We start from the raw sequence: 18,438 nt of genomic DNA, 5'->3' as shown, positions 1-18,438 counted from the left end.
TTGAAAATTATATAAAAATTGCAAATTTTTTTAATACGATACACTTTTGAGGAAAAATTTGTCGATCTATCGATAAATTGAGTGTTGTTGGCTTTAAAAATGAGAAGCACATCGACAACTAATGACGATCACTGTAAAGAAATAAAAATAAGTGAATATAGTTTACACGCCTTCTTCGCTTTCTCTCTACACATATTACTGTTTAGCTTTTATTCGCTTTGCAAACTAATATTGAATACGAAAGATACCTTTGCCAAAATTTTTATTTTCTTTTTTGAGGCCGATATTATTAGATTTTCTTGGATTTATCCTCGCTTTTGTATTTTATTTTTCGTTACCTTTTCTTTGTTTTTTTTTCTTTTCTCATTTACGTATACATATCCATATATGTGTATATGTTGTTACAGGTTTATTTATAAAATATTTTAAATCGTTTTATTTTTATTTTTTATATTTATAATTAAGAAATAAATCAATTATAAAACAACTGTAAGTCCAGGCAATTTTATTGAAAATACGATAACATAAAGCGATTAAAACGGAAACGATCAATATTGAGTTAACAACCTAAGTAAGAAAGTGAGTCATTTTAAGTCTCTCACTATAACTTAAACTATATACAGGGACGTAAATACATAGATTGTCAGCTTTTCCCATCGCATAGACTGCATCTGCTGCATCCCTTAACAATGATGCACAGTCAAGGTGACAAGTATGGCCTAAAATATTATTTTATTTTGCAATGAAAATTTATTTGATCGTATAGAAGCCGCATATTGACGAAATGAGGAAAAGCTCAAACAATATTAGAAAGAGCTAGAGAGAATTTTTTTTCTTCAAGCGTATGCTTTTTACTTCTACATAACCTTCTTGTAGGTTTAGGTCACTGGACGGATAAGCAAACGGCGATTAGTTGTTTAATTACATTCCGAATTTAACACTGGTCAAGAACGTATAAATTTAAAGGGGTTTCTAGAGCTTGCTGCTGGGCTTTATAAAGATTTTGTCATACAAATAAAAGTTTGGTACGCTATAATATTGGCTAGCCTTGGTCTATTTTATCCATTTTTATTCACGTACTACAGCATCGTCAATAGAATGGTGGTTGAGCAAAAAAACACTTTTTTCTGTTTTGTAACGCGGATATGTTAGCACTTTACGTGCTACTGCAGGCGCGCACTTCAATCAGTTTAGTCCATTCTTAACATTAACCTTCGTATAAGAACTTCAAATCCTTCCCCCAAATTTAAAGTCGGCAGCTTCATCTTTGCGGCCAACAGAATGTCTACAACAGACATTAAAAAGACGGACAGACGGACATGCTTAAATCGATTCAGTACTTAATACTGAGCAAAAACATTTACATTCTGTGGGGGGTATCTGGAGCTTCCTCGTGGCTGTTGCAAACAATTTGACAATGTGAATGGGTGTGAAACTATATGACATTTACGTATATATATACAGATCGTTCGCAAAGATGAAATTGTATAAATTATAAGCAACGTTGCGTCCAAGTCATTTCCCTTCCTTCCTTCCTGAGCCTTTGGAGCATATTCTCGGATGACTTGTCATGAAAACAATTGCACAAATAAGGTTTAAGAAGCTCTACCCCTATTACTATGCAATGAAAAAGCCAAGCTAGCCATCACCTTCAGCTAAAAGAAAGTTTTATGACGTATTGCGAACATAAATATAAATCTCTCTCAATTTCTGATTCCTAGGTATTAGAAGCAAACAGACATACACTGAATATAGAATCCGCAAAGTAACATATTTCGTTGATTGTAGGCATCTTAGTTGACGGACCATTCTCATGTAGCCGCACTAAACAATGCAATCTCTGAAGTTCTACCCTGCAGGCGAGAAATAGAGCAAACCGATAGGCCATTATACGCTAAGCAAAAGCATTAACATTTTATGCGGTTGCTAGATAACACTAAACATGAAACGAAAGCAAATCTTATCTTTTTCAAACACATAGCATCGCATCAGCTCAAGACTGATTTTGCAAAGGATTTGTGATTGCCTTCTATTAATTTAGATGAGAGAAAAAAAGTGTATATATATATATATATATATATATATATCAAAGTAAATATAAACACTACACTGAGTCATAGAATTTTTAAAATGAATCGTTTCAAGAGAAGTGGTACCAAAAAGATGATGCTATTCGACCCATTTTCACTAGCGTTCCTCCTTGGGCCAAAACCACTCAATATATCAGATTTTATCAAAATATCTCAGAAATGCCTGCCTTTAAGCTAAACAAAAGATGGATCTATCTCAAGTTCTTCTGGGTATTGCATATATCCGTACACACTTGGTACTTGGCCTTGCGCCACAAGTGGTGTAAAGTATAATAAATAACTTAAATAAACAAAACAACAACAAAAGAAGTCATTAAGAAAAGTGCGGCACACAATCGCTCTCCCAAAACATGACACAATGGAGATGGAGTTCGCGAGATGAGTTTTGCAGTCGAGCAACTGGCACTCAGGCATTAGTGAGGAGTACCTTGTCGTTATAGAGCAACGATTTCTGCTGAATAGTAGCAATTGTATCCTACCAAAGACATACCTATCATGATTCTGATCATGTGTAACGATATGTGTAATGTTCAACATCTGAGCAAGTCGCTTAACGAAACGTTAATTAATAAACGTTTAACAAAATTAATGTAACAGTAAAAGATTTGGTCAAAGCCGCATAATGCTATGATTGTAAACCGGTATAAATAAAAAAAGTCACCATTACGTGGATCTCTACCCCGATATCTGTCAATTATTATTTAAATTGTCATTTGCCGGACAATGTTGCATTCTGTAAGGCTTTATATGTGCTTATTGATTCGAAATGAAGCTTCCGCTGGTAGATTCTTTTGGTCATTAATAAGTATCAATATGATTTTCAATTGTGTTAAGCATTGATCTAAATGCTAATTAGACCTATTTTTCATGAATAATAAGCTCTTCAGCAAAAGGTTGAATTTGTAATATTTTATGGTGAAAATTTGTTCGCAGTAGCTATTTAGTAGAAGAGTTAGTCGTATAAGAGAAGGTCTAATTTATCTATTTTTTTAGAACGAAAACTGAAAAATAATGAAATTTTTGAAAATAAATTTCAGTTTACTAAATTGAATTACTCCATGTGATGTTTTGATTATCGTCCAATATGCGGGCTTCCATGAAAAGTGTACTAGACAAAATGGTATAGAGTATCTAAAAGTCGGTCATGTCTAACTATAATGTGCTAAGTCGTTTTATTATTATTTTATTTTTTTTTTTTTTTTTTGATAACACGAAACGGTAAGCAACTAACCAAAAACAACGCACGCTGAGTAGCATCTCTGATGTATTACAAAATTAGTAAACGTTCGTTCTTCAATGAACGATGAGTTTTAAACGAAAGAAGAATTAAAGGCATTTCGCATATATTTCAATGGGATAAAGATTCACAATAATAAACCTATAATATAAAAAAATGTAATAAATAAATAAACAAGTACCATTCACCTTAAAAAGTAGCTGTAATAAACGCCTCACCACCCAACTACCCCACCACCCCATCACATTGTGAAGCACTTTGTTAATTACTGTCACGACAATTAATCAAACGAAATTGAGTCTTATCCATTCTATAGAGCGCATAATTTTCAAAAAAAACTTCACGTTTTCAAGAAAAAGGAAAAATGAATATTTGCGAATATAAATTAAAAGCAACATGGATTAATATTTATTTACACGAGTCATTTAGATTTTGCAAAAAATTTTAAAATATTCTCAAGTGTATAGGGTTTTTAAAAAAATCTATCTCCACATGAATTATTTTCACATTTTCTTTACGGCTTGGGTCTTTTATATCCGTGCTCTAAGTCCTTAAACAGTTCTATATATATACAGATTTTGTGAATTTTGTGATCGTGTTCTTTTATTTTTCGCAAACAACATCTATCGATGGCTTTCAACTTTCGCCTCACATTTATATGTTTTAATGGTTTTAATTAGTGAATAAATTGCAGCATATTTTAAGGCTTCTAATTTTAAGTATTAAAGCTCAGCTTATGTGAACCTTACGCAATTCAGCCAACATTTATATAAACAATTTATAATCTTAGCTTGAGAAACTTCAGCTGTTTTCTGTCAAAAAAAAAAAAATCGAAAAGAAAACAACGAAACAAACGTCAAAAAAAGAAGAAAAAAAAAAAAAAAATGAGAAACAAAGAAAAAAGAAAAAAACGCCAAACATGCAATAAAAAAAAAATTTTAAGTAAAAGTGAATGACAACAAAAGTTAATAAATAATTTTTTAGAAAAACAAAAAGCAAATTCATATATAATTAATTATTTTATGAAAAGCTAAACTAACATTATACAAATATGTTAATCACATGCAAAGTGTTTGTGAAAAAACAATCTGATAAAAAAAATTAAATAGAAAAAAAAAAAAGCATAATAAATAACATACACTGCTGACGTCAAGTGAAAATCATCATAACTTACAAGAAATAAATTATGCTAGCAATGGAGCATGAGAATTTGCGGTAATAGTGAAGAAAAAAAAAAACACACACACACACACACACACAAAAAAAAGTCATTCGACATAATGTTTAGTTTTCATATGCGATGGCCGAGTTATTTGATATGTATAAATAAATCTAAAAAGAGTCAATTAGCCCCCCCCCCCATTCCCGTATCCGTCAGAATATTTTATTACCATATATGCCAGAGTTTCCCTCATCGAGAGAGTCTCTAAAAAGTATCCATCAACCTGCCCGCTTGTCTGCTATCGGTACTCCTTTGATTATGCTTTATGAAAAAAACCAGAAAATGGATTAAATTAGGTTAAGTTGCATAGACGCTAGACTTTGCAAAGTTTACTTGGATGAGCAGATCTGCTGTACTAACAAATTTAATATTGAAAATATAACATTATAATATATGATTTCTCATATTGCAAAAATACTTTCAATCATGTCACGCAGTTCGCAGATTCGAGCAAATTTAAGAACTAGAAAATTTTCAAAAAATTAATTCATTTTTATCGTTTATTATAAACGTTCTCTTAAATAGTTAAGAATGATTTCAAAAGACGATTGTGGGCGTGCCAACATTTTAAAAGGTCTCAAAATATGCGCAACAGTGCACGAAGTCGTAAAGTCTGTTCTCAAAACGACGCGCATCGTAAATCCAATAATTTTCATTCTTTTTATGTCAGCTTTCAGGAAAGTTTTCCATACCGTACACCACTTGTGGTATAAGAGTATATGCAATAACCAGAACCGGCTCGAAATATACCCAATCGATTCACGATCCTTTTCCTATTTTTTCAAGTTTGTTTGTCCGTCTGTCAGTCCGTTTTGTTTTCTTGTGCTTGCTTTAGAGACCGCAATTATTGAAATATTTTGATGGATTTTTTGGTCCAAGGAATTTGACTACTTTCTCCTATAATGTATGAACGAGATTTTCTATAAGATAATTCTCTGGTGGAAAAGCCAATATTTGTAAAAATCTCCTAATAAGTTTCTGTAAATTTTTGTAGCTCGTCTCGCTATCATAAGACTGCCTGGCAAAAATTTCTAACATTTTTCAAAACTAATCCCTTTTTGTTTTAATATTTAAATGTACGCTTACTAAACTCTGCGAATATTATTATTCCGTTACCTTTCGCTTCATGTACTTCGCCTGTTCGACTTTTATAGTGATTCCCTCCCTTGAACCCGTCCTTTTGAAAAGAATTTTTTTTTGCAATCAAATGGCATCAGAACGTTTTTTCATCTTTCTCTTACGGCTCATAGCTAAAATTTGCTAGAAACCAAATCCTATACTGAATAGTTATGATCTGGTTATTAGTAGTAAATTAATTAGAATATTTGGATTATGAGCTCCGAGTGTCACCGAATTTAGCGCTCATTCTAGCCTGCAATTCTTGCTATGACGCGATTAAAAGTACAACTGCTTAAGGGCGGTCCACGTATTGCCTACCTTACCTTCTTCTCGTAATTTGTCTCTTAACTAATTATCAGTAATAAGTTTTCAAAAAATTTTTATACCCATCACCGAAGGATGGGGGCTATATTCATTTTGTCAAAACGTTTGCAACGCCCAGATTCTTGATCGGCAGCAAATTCTAAATCGGTTTAACAATGTCCGTCTCTTCATTATAAACATTCTCCTGGCGGCAAAAAGCAACATTGGAAATTCTTGCACGCAAGTTGGTATTGCAAATAGCCTATATCGGTCAAAGGACACGCCCACAGCACCACGTAAACTGAGAACACTTTCGTTTTTCAAAGCAGATGAAAAATTGCACACTATGCGGACATTGACCACCACCTGTCGATACCTTTTTTCCCTTCTCATTCCCAAATTATTTCCGACTGTCATCGTATTACACACACAGGAGACGTCTCGTGAGTCGTTGGCCATATGAAGAAAAAAAAAGTTATTGAGTACTGAATGGGGTAAATAACACCTGACATGCGAATGATCAAAGTTCTTATGAGAAACAATCGAGTCGTTCCAAATATTTGATGATGTTTCCAGTTTAATGCGGTACAAACGTCCAACGAATGAATAGAATATTGTAGCTGCGATAAATTTTCCGGATTTTTTTTGAAAATTTTAAGAGAAAAACAACAAATAATTTCGCCTATTCGCCTTTTGTTAAATAGTCTCCGCTTTACGTCGTAAATACGGGATCGATTGTCTCGTATTGCATGTATTTTTTTTTTTTCGCAAAAAACTTAACCTCGTCATTATGAGGAAAAATTCTCTTTGCGTTGCGTCTTACATTACTGATTATCGTTAACAGATTCTCAAAATTATTTGAAAAAAACTAAAAGAATGCAACTGCGGACATGTAACGTATGTCCACAACACGTGCCATTAGTACCACACATATATGAAACACGGAAATTTTGTTAGGCACTTAGTGAATGCAACGTAAATTTACTGAAATTTACGACTAAAACCGAAACTCGGTAAACACTACCCGCGAAGCGAAGCGATTGAGTACTTGGCGAAAAAACCCATCCGGAGGGCATAATAAACGTGGCTGCAAGTGCAGACAAAAGAATGTTACGACGAATGTTGGACCGCTACTGCTTATCCGAAGTTAGCAATTACGAGACGAGAATTTATAATGACTTGGCAGAATTCTGAGCCCACTGGATTATTGTCAATAAGCGGTCTGGTCTGGGCAACACAACCGCGCGAAACAATTGCACTTAATGAAATCCTCTCTAGTTGTAAAGTGTTTCTAACCATCTATCTTGTAACGATGGCAATCGATCATGCCACATATCCACATCGACCAATGACAGGTCGATTATGATGCAATATTTTCGAAAATTGTCCTTTGACCAAAAGTAACTGTAAAGTGACTGACGATTTTTTACTTTTACTTTTTTCTATTTATTTCATGAATCAACTGAATCGATGAATAGATGGATGCATGAACGCATCCATCAGAGAAACATGAGAAATAGGTTATAATTTTTTGAAATTATTTATAAATTTTTTGTTTATAGTTTTGCAGGAGGGGGAGTTTTTTACTTTTATTTATTTTTTTTATTTTTATTTTTTGGTTTATTCATCACTAAAAACTTTGAAGTAAAAAGTATATCTCGAAAAATAAAATGTGAAACGCGGTTTATAGTTTTTTACAAAAAAAAAAAAAAAAAAAAAAAAAAAAAAAAACAAACAAACAAAAAATAATTCAAACGTAGACGCATTCTCGCACATACTATACACACACTTCGCCAACCAGCGTTAAATCGAAGGCAATCCAGTTAAGCCGAAAAACAATCTACTTGCCTGAGTACAGACAGGTTTTTCTTTATTCGTTTAGTTTTTTCTCTTAAATACTGGATTATATACCTATATATATATATATATATATATATATATATGCCTTTCGTATATGAATTACATATATAAGTAAGCATATACGAGTATTCATTGCATATATAATATCATAGCGTAATTGTTCCATTTGCTAAACTTTTAATTACTTGTCTATGTGCAATACGGGTCTCTAAACCTGAATGTGGATAATAATTTAATTAAATTTAAAAAAAAAGCTAAAAGGAAAATAACTTTTTAGGCCTAATGAAGCCTACTTACTAATAACAAGGAAAATAACTTTGTCTTTTAGAGACTTCATTTTTTTAAAGATAAGAAATTATTTGACTTTTTTTAAGCACCTTACCTGTAGATGCCCGTATATATATATATATAAATATAAATATTATAATGTCCGTATTGCATTACAATCTCACACATACGTAAAGCTATAACGAAGTTTTTACGAATTTTTATTGAAATTTTATGTTACGACAGACAGGTCACAACAGTTATGACAAATCAAGAATAAAAAAAAAAAAACACACATAAATGATAATCAGAAGGCATACTTGCCTGTCATATATCAGTGGAATATAGCGGACGGAACCGAATGCGAAGCTCGTAATTATGTGATTATACCTTTTCACCTCGCAATTTCAATTCAATTGCATCAGTTATTGTGGGTGCTGTCCGCCAGTAATTGCTTCATCGCTATTCATGTGGATTTAAATTAATACAATCCCCCTTTCCAATTTGCTTATGAATAAGCCTAAGAATGTGTACCGGTTTTCAATATATGCTAATATATTTCATAAATTTGAACCATTGCAAGAAAAGCATGTTTTTCGTCCCCACGTGTACCGTTATTTTTCCATGTCTGAAGTAACATCATTACATCAATTAATTTTAATATCTTAATTGAAACAAGTAAAACCACCCATAGTGGGCCACGGTCCACCATTAAATATGTTCGCAACGGTATGGTATAAAGACTTTTCACAATAAGGTGATCAAAATACTGGTCCGATCCGAACTGCGTTCAATAGAGTTTGCCCTTGAGCCATGACACTCAAATCTCAAAAATTGCGGCTTGTACGTTATAGACATGAAAAGCAAACGGACAGATGGAGAGACAAGCTTAGATCGGAATAGCAGCAGATGGATTCTTCTGGGTGTTGCATACATGCACACATATACCCTTTTCCGCAAGTATTTTAGTTTAACGTATTAACGTAATCACTAAAAACGGGATAACACGCAACGAACGGGTTAATGTTTCCAAATTTTTGACGGCCTTATGTTTGTGATTCCGGTTCGTTGTATTCAGTGTTAGAATCATGATGGGTTTGCATAAGAAACGATTATGCGCCAGACAGAATCACAGGCTTTCTCGCCAACAATAAGTAGACTCCCAGTGGAATGTGTTTTCATATATTATATTGGACTTCATTATATTGATTGCTGAGTGACGGACACACGGACATACTGACAACTATGATCTAAAACCGTATTGAGATATGTGAATTAAGTCCTCATTATTAACAATTTTTTTTTTTTTTTTTTTTTTTGTAAAAAAATTTGCCTACCGGACTATAAAGACTAATTGGCAAATAAATGGAAGTAATCGCTGTACTCATCACTTGCAATGCGTTAACTCTTTCTATCGCAAATAATTTTGCTAGGTATAGATAATGTTAACCAAGGCCTAAGAGGCTCATTGCACCTTCAATATATTCCAGGGTTATTTTAACAATTGTACGACACGTAACATTCAAAATAATTATGTAATGGTAATTAGTATCTATAACAATAACAAAAAAATAATAATACATACCGCAATAATTCCCGGAGGTGGGCAAAAAGAACTCCATTATTTTTATACCCAACGCTGTAAGATGGGCGTATACTCGTTTTGCTTTTCCCCATAATGTGTGTAACACCCAAAAGGAAACTTTATAAACCCTATAAAGTATATATATTCTTGATCAGTGTGAAATTCTGAGTTGATTTATTTATGTCTGTCCGTCTGTCTATCTATGTGATGCTTGTTGTTGGCACTCTCCTGCTCGCAAAAATGAAGCTATCGGCTTCAGATGTGGTAGAAACCTTGCAAATTTCTGCACGCAGCTTGGTGTTGAAAATAGGCCGAATTAGTCAAAGCAGAACCCCGCAGTGGAACGTAAACTAAACACAACTCAGTTTCTTTTAACAAAAATTTTCGAATTTTTCCTCGTTACTAAGATGTTATTAAAGTTAGAAGGGAAAGCTTTTCTACATTTACTATAACTATTCTTTAGATCAAAAAATGGAACCAATCGACCATGCCCACAAAAAATTACGAGTAATTACATTTTTTTTTTTCAGTTTTTTTTAGGCTTTATGCTTACTTATCGTAAGGCGAATAAAACGGAACGTTTAAAACTATTTTGCTAACTCCTCAAATGAGGATATATTATCTGCCTGAAAATGAGTTCACTTTAAAATGAATATAGCGGACACCGTGATTAATGCTCGATATGTTAATCAAGTATTGTTATGACTTCAAGCTCTATTCAATTATTCTACAGGTTATCTCGAAAATTATTGATCGATGATGTCAATCAAGTATTGACATAATGTCAATCTCTACTATCAGCTACTCTACAATTATCTCGGGAATTATTGATCGATGTGTTAATCAAGTATTGTTGTGACCTCAAGCTCTACTCAGTTATTCTACGGTTATCTCGAAAATTATTGATCGATGTGTCAATCAAGTATTGACATAATGTCAATTTCTATTCAATTACCCTACGGTTGTCTCGGAAATTATTGATCGATATGTCAGCCAAGTATTGCTACAACCTCAACCCCTACTCAAGTCAAATAAATTCCTATTTATATAACGGATTGTATTGATTAACAAATGAATCAATCTTTTTATGTATTATAATGCATTATATTTAAAGAATAAATAAAAGAATAAAAAATTTGTTTTTCTTTCTTTTCCAGATATACGCTGCAGTTCGTCAAGTTAAAAAGTCATTAAGTAAGGAATTGTTTGATGCCTATCCAGGAATGCTATCTGCAAAAGTAAATCATTATCGAGCTAAGAATTTTAAGGAACATCATATCGATCATCATGTTAATATATATGAAAATATTGTTTGGGATTATCTTTGACATTTTGAAAATTTATTTAAAATTTGCCATCACCACTTTAGTATTATATTTTTTGGCTGAATGGTATTTGATAAATTACGACACGGAAAATATTGATAATGTGCCAGCATCTCTCACAATCAAATCATTAACTAATAGTACCGTAGATAAAGTGTTTAGATTTGTGTTAGATTTTCTTATACATTGATATTTATGTAGCTTTTAAGTTTATGTCTATTGTTTGCTTGTTTGTTTGCATATATGATGAAATCAAATATAAATGTCGCTGAAACTAGTTTTATGTGTCAAAAAAAAAAAAAAAAAAGAAAAAAAAAGCAACAACAAGAACAACAACAAAAAAGAAATCAAAACAAAAATGATATATTAATAAAAATTTTATATATTTTTTATTTATAAAATACACGATGGTTGCATTTTGCTTGATTTGATTGCACATTAGCTGTGGCCCAATGTTCCTCAAAATTTAAGTCGTCTTAGCAGTCCCTTTTGGCCCGTTTGCGATCCCGTTGTCCGGGAGAGTCCTTCAAACTTACAAAAATTGATATAGAAAGCTGACGCTTACGTTCTTCAAAAATTCAATATGTTTTTAATCATTGAACAATCGCTTAACTATTCAAAAATGAAAATAAAAACATAATTATATTGCGAGTACTTAAGACTTTAAACGCACCTTTCGCGAAACACGATATTTCAGAATGACAGGAGGATGTGTCCACGAATTTGTTTTCTTTTCATTCACATAGAGTATGGAGGCGGGAACGATTCATTGATATCTATAAACGTATGCCTACAATATAAAACAACTTCGTAGCCTTTTAAGCACTACTCACCTGATGCAGCGCACTTATGCCAATTCTGAAAACAGTCGGAGAAATCCTTTTACGAGACGACCTTCTATCTCGCTTTTATTTTCGCAATCAAGTCGAAACTGTCTACGGTCTAACCCCGATGCGGTCTTTTAAATTTCTTCAACAGACAGAAGTCGCCGAGTGCTAAATCAAGTGGTGACGCTGATGCCTGAACGATCAGTAGATCTTTTTGAAATCAATCTAAATTTGACCAGTTTGAGGCTCAAATAGTCTTCTAAGGTCGTTTGAATTGATTCGCGTGAAATTCTCGCCCCTTCAAAATATCCCTAAGTATCGGTCGACGATATCCTAAAATCAAATCTTTGGTTGTCTTGATGTGATTATCATCTGTAGCTGTTATTGGTTGTCCAAGGTGCTGTTCGCCCTAAGATCAGATTTCTTTGAAATTTCGATAACAGTTGTAATCATTTTTTTGCGACCTAGCCTCAGTCCCGCAACCCGTCTGTAACGTTTTTATGAAATATTCATTCTATATAGAAAATTTAATGCAAATCTTTTGTTCGACGAAATCAGAGACAGCGAAAATCGAGAAGCTCAGCTTTCTATGTTGCTATTGAGAATTATATTGACATGAAACTTTTTATAGATGGCAAAGGCATTACCACAAACACATAAAACTAAAAAAAAATTATAGTGGAATAGGACGCGCCATTATCCATACCCTACACCAGTGCGCTTAATACAGATATTCATTTAGCAACATTTAAAATTAAGGAATTATGTAGGGTGTGGTCAAAGAAGTGGGCCGATCCGAATCACTTTCAATAACGTTCGTCTTTGAACCAAAACATGTCAAGATACTAAACATCTCAAAATTTGAGGCATCTGAGTTGAATACAAGAAACCAAGGTGAACAGACAGACAGACAAGCTTAGATCGATATATATATATATATATATATATATTTTTAATACGAGCAATCATTAAGGGAATGCTTTCTCTTCGTGCAACACGGTGCCTGTCAGAAAGGCGAGAAGAAATAGAAAGAAATAGGAAGAAATTGACGGCAGTCACCAATGGATAAGTGTTATGCCTTTACCGACTGGGCGCTCACTCTAGCTGCGGTCAAAGAATTAATTTAAAAAGTGATTCTGAATTTTCACTATAACAGCTGCGATAAAAATTTCGTACCTTCGGTGCAAAGTAGCGATCAAACCATTTTCGCCCATTTTCAGCTTTTGCTAATTGCTGAACAAGTGATAACCAGAAGGTGGTGCATCCTGGAAAATAAATCGACAAACAATTTCACTTTGATCGTTTTATTTACCAGATTTCCTCACTATCACTAACTTGTGGTTTTTTTGAATGTAAGCTGGATTTTCTATTCTATTAAAACTTGGATTTGCTCATGCAACACTTTTCGCCGGTCCCTAGAACGATGAGCGCTTGTCTACTACATTGAAATTTTTTTTGCAGAAACTCTTACAAACTACTTTCTAACTGCTTTGCAACTTATTGCATTTTCACCTCAAGGCAACTTAACAGTAGTAAACAGCGTATTAAATGTTGTTTATTGACACCCACGTCGTTACACCCTAACACACACACACACACACACACTGAATGACAGCTTGTAAATATCTCAATCTTAAATCGTGCAAAAGAACTAATATCTAAACTCGGTACACTCTAAATAGCGAATGGTGCCAGTGCGTTCGATATGCTTTATAAAGCACACAATTTCAATACAGTGAATTTATTGGCACACCTATTATTTTTTCGCTTCATATATGCTTCACTTAAATACTTGATGTTTGCCTATTAAACGTTTAAATTGAAATAGTTGTTGCTTAAAATTGATTAAACGGTACGCGTGCTCAGCAAGAAAATTCGATACGTGCAGAATAGATATTCACCATGGCTAAGTTGGAAAATATGAAGAATAAATTTAAATTATGACGAGTAAAAATTCGCCGAAACATATTGGAAATCTGATTTTCTAATCCCCCTCCTAAGTGCATATGACTTAAGGCAACAAAACAAAATAAATAAAAATAACAATAAAAAATCCAATATATAAATAAACAAACATTGTATTTTAACAATATATATCAAGGCCTTAAGAGAGAGGCAAACCGCATAATAAACATGCACATGCACATGCACAAGCACAAGCACAAGCGTAGAATAACAAACAATAACAACCGTCAGAAAATGTAAAAATCTATGCATACTAAATGCATTGAATGTTTCGCTGGAAAATATTAACGTAACAGGTAGAAATCATTGAATTTATATGCACTGTCCTTCCATTACATGTACGAGCAATTTAATTTTATTTTTTTTATTTATTTATTTTGTTTTTTTTTTTTTTTTCAATTCATAATAAGAAAAATACGTCCTAATAACTATAGACAGAAAAAAGTTCACACTTGTACTTTTATTCAATTCGATAGAGAGAGGAAAAAAAAAGAGAGAGAAAAGCCAATGATCCACTTAAGATTAAGTTGCGGTAAACAACGTTTATGTTTACAGCAGTCATGGGGGACAGGGTCATTTTGTGTATTTAATGTGAAAACACATCTATTTAAGATACAAAAAAAAAAAAAAAGATGGAAAAAAAAAGAAACAAAAACTACAACATGGCATTAATTGAAATCATTAGCAATAAAATAGTTTTCGTATCACTTTTGAAATAAAGCAATAAAACTTGTGTAACAAGCTCTAATATATATATATACATACATGTATATAGATATACGTATATACTACATATACAGATGTATATATATACATAATATATAGACGTATATATACACAAATTTATCTATATAAACACACACACACACATACACACGCATACATCCATACACACACATGCCCGTATATACATACATACATGCATACATACACATACACATAGATACGCATACACATACGTATATATGTATATATATATGAACAGATACAACATGTATTGTAATAAAGTTTGATATTGTATGATGTGTTTAGATTATCTGTTTTAAGCCCTAAGCTGCTCGGCTGCAGTACGCCAAGTCTATCCGTCTTTTATAATGCCAAAGTGTCTCGGCATAAGCCGGTCACTAATCTTAATGGTTCAGGCAGTTTGAATGCCTAGTGCTATTAGCGAGTAAAACGTTTGGTTGAGTTGCTTGATGCTGAGAACTGCTTTTCTTTATTTTCTTAGGCACTATTTTTACACTAAATTATTCTTATCTTATTCGAAACAGGATTATAATTGCTTACTAAATTATCCTTATCACACACTAGATTATTCTTATATAAACAGAATTATCACTGTTTACATGCGAAGTGAAGTGTGTTGTTTTTTAAGCAAAGCATTTACTTTAAAAAGAAATAAATTAGAAAGATGCAGAATAATTATTTATATTTTAAACTTTCTACCAAGGGCTGAAAAAACAGAATTGACTAAGGAAGCTCGATGCTTGATATTTGCAACGAAATCAAATTTCCTTGAATGAAAACAAAAAACGTGAGAAATAAATTCACGTTAAGTGTAAAATATGAATTCATTAGAAAATTTTGCCTGGCTTTCAGCAAGATTAGTCATCTTGAGTGCTACTATAATCAAACCTTTATCGCAGTATGCTAATAATAATTTTAGTGTCATGAGATATTCAAGATCTTCTTTCTAACAACACGATGCCAAAGCTATATAAGGTATAAATAAATTCATATGTAGTGGTTTCCCGCCCACTATTAAATATCCTTCACCACTCTACAGTTATTCATATAGCGAATTTTCAAAGTAAGATGTTGTATGGGGAGTGGTCGACAATTTGACCGAAAACGCGTCAAGATAACGAATTTTGTTGGAACATAAGGCAACAAGATTGGCAGGCAGGCAGACAGGCGAGGCGATTTTGAAAGTGATTCTGAATCGATTGCTGAAGGAGAATTAATGGCAGTCCGAATTTCCATGCTTTCTTCTTTTTTTTTTTTTGAACGCCGCTCATAACCAACCTTCAAATAGGATTAGATTATACAATCGGGGTCTACAATATCGCTTCACCATAAAAACCAATAAAGCCAAAAAGAAACGAAAACTTTTTCTAGACAAAGTAAAGTAGGGTATTTAAGCGTTGACCCCACCTGACTATAAAATATTTTACAATATTTTACAATATTTGAATACATAAACCACATTATTCTCACGAGTAGACCAGTAAGTAAGAATCGTCAATACTAAGTCAGTGTTCCTGATCGTTCAAGTCTCAAGTGCGGTGGAGTTTATGGGTCGTAAGTATAGTGACGATACCTCAGTCGATAAACGCATAACACTTACCGACCGAACAGTCACCCACTGCACACTATGGCCATCTGTAACCATCCTATCCGTTTACTTTTCCTCACTTCGCCTGTGATCGTCGCCGTTTTGTACACATAGGGGAAATCCCCAGAGTGATGGATTCATTTAAGGACAAAAAAAATAAATAAATAAAAATAACAAATAATATCCGAATTTTTTAGATTCTACAAATATTACAAAATGGATTCGCTAAAACAAAGTACTTAACAATAGTTAAAAAATAATATTTTTTTTTTCTTTAACACGCGTGCAAAATTTCCTGTCCGGATTATCTATTGCCGGTTGACAATTGCGACAAGCTTCTGAAATGTATATTTCGGTATAGAATTGTTGATGTCTTCTCTGAATTCGTTGCTATCACAAATATTTGTTCTCAATTTTCCACTTTCTCGCTGGAATTACATCTTTCTTGCGCTTGCACTTGGATCCCCAAACAAATAGGTAAATACTAGCTTATTGATATTAATTTGTTTGTATAATCAATTAAATAAATAAATTTGAAAGTTTGAAGAGAATGCATTCTAAGTGTTTTATTAAACACTCAATATATGGTGATTGGAAATAGTTTCATATTTGTGAAATATATTAATGCCATATATTATATAAAACTCAAGAAAAAAAAGAGTTAAATAAATTGCTTGAAGCAATGCGCATCACCTTTTGACTAATGATTACAAAACATAATGAACACGATATTTTATATCTTCTTTATATGCCCTTAAGGCCACGAACAGATAATATTTGCTACTTAAATATAAAAAAAAAGCTTAATAGTATTTTAATAAACAAGTAAAAATTATACTTAATGTTATTAATACGCTATGGTCGTAAAGAAGTACATCTCGCACTGAGTAGTTAAGTTAATCAATTAAAGTCAAAAGTTAATTCACTCGAAACAGACACATTCGAGATCAAGCTTACATGGTTACGATCCACATCAACCGTACTCGCCCAACTTATTCGATAATTATCTTATTCAATGCTATTCAATGTTTTCTTCTTGGGTCCTGCATCCTCGATCTCAACTTTTTTCTTAGCTAAATGTGCCTTAAATCCGTTTCAAACGTCGATGCTACATTTAGTCTTTTTGATCTATGCATAATCCATGTTATGTTTCAAACTTAATCCTTAAAGTGACGGCTTGCCGTCGAATGAAAGCCAAGCTTTGCATTGGCATTTAGAGAAAGTAAAAAGAATCGAATTGAAAGAGTGTCGCTAACGAAAGAACATTTCAGTGAAATTTGCATAGGATTCCTCTTACTTCGTCATATCGATCAAATTCGATCGATTTTATTTATAATGGATCGTATATAACCTCAAAATAATTGATATGATTTTCTTGGCGGAAATCATGTTTTTCAATATTGGTTGGTGAACCTTTATTGATCTCATTTGTAATAGATCGAACATAACCTCAAAGTAATTGATATGATTTTCTTGGCGGAAATTATGGCATTCCTCCATAACGCTCTGACTTTCGTTGATGAACATTTAATGATGTTATTTGCAATAGATCGAGCATAACCTCCAAAGGAAGTGATTCCCTGTTTTTTAACGGAAATCATGATTTTCAATACAGTTATGACTTTGGTCGGTGAACCATTATTGATCTAATTTAGGTCGGACATAATTTCAAAGGAATTTCGTCGTTTTCCTTTGCGCTCCATAATAAATCATTTCAACAATGAATGACCGATGCAATCGCAAAGTATTAGAGTTTGTTTGAAAGGCATAGTCACACGCTTTGCTTGTTTCGTTTCATTTGTTTTATTAGTTAACGTAATTAACAATAGTATTTCAAGAGAGGTCCTAAGGCTTAATTGACTAATCGACTGACGTAAAAACGATAAATAATTGTATGATTTTAGCTTATTTTACACTTGCTTCAGTCATAATAGCAAATGTTTTCCCTTAAAAGTAATAAAATTATTGTATATGGTTCACCTACTGCTAACATAATTACGTTGTATAACGTTGTTTAGTAACTGGGTCTGATTATGTGGCAGTAATTGTTGTAACAGTGGCAGTAGTAACAGTGATAGTAGTACTTTTGAGTTAAGTAATGCTAGTGCAACCAAAGTTTACTGTAACTTAAATATTCGATCAAATTGTTGATCGTGATCTCAAATCGTCATCGCTTCTAACGTAATGCATTCGAATGGAATGAGTGAAATGAATGAATGAATGAATGAATGAATGAATGAACGAATGAATGAGTGCTTGTGCATTGCTCGGTGTGGTAGACTTTCAAAGTATGCACCACACAC

At 32.9% G+C, this 18,438-nt stretch overlaps 1 long non-coding RNA gene across 1 annotated transcript; it reads right to left on the bottom strand.

Moving 5' to 3' along the window:
* Nucleotides 1-11,518: 11,518 nt before the first annotated feature.
* On the bottom strand, nt 11,519-13,443 carry LOC119632197. The gene is made up of 3 exons (XR_005246753.1): nt 11,842-13,443; nt 11,682-11,784; nt 11,519-11,620 (listed from the first exon to the last, which is right to left on the bottom strand). It is a non-coding gene; the product is annotated as an uncharacterized LOC119632197 (long non-coding RNA).
* Between the last annotated feature and the right edge of the window lie 4,995 nt (nt 13,444-18,438).

Source organism: Glossina fuscipes, unplaced genomic scaffold (genome assembly GCF_014805625.2).
Source record: "Glossina fuscipes isolate IAEA_lab_2018 unplaced genomic scaffold, Yale_Gfus_2 1, whole genome shotgun sequence".
Lineage (NCBI taxonomy): Eukaryota > Metazoa > Arthropoda > Insecta > Diptera > Glossinidae > Glossina > Glossina fuscipes.
The sequence above is the reverse complement of the archived record's forward strand: the minus strand, read 5'-3'. Positions and strand labels throughout refer to the sequence as shown.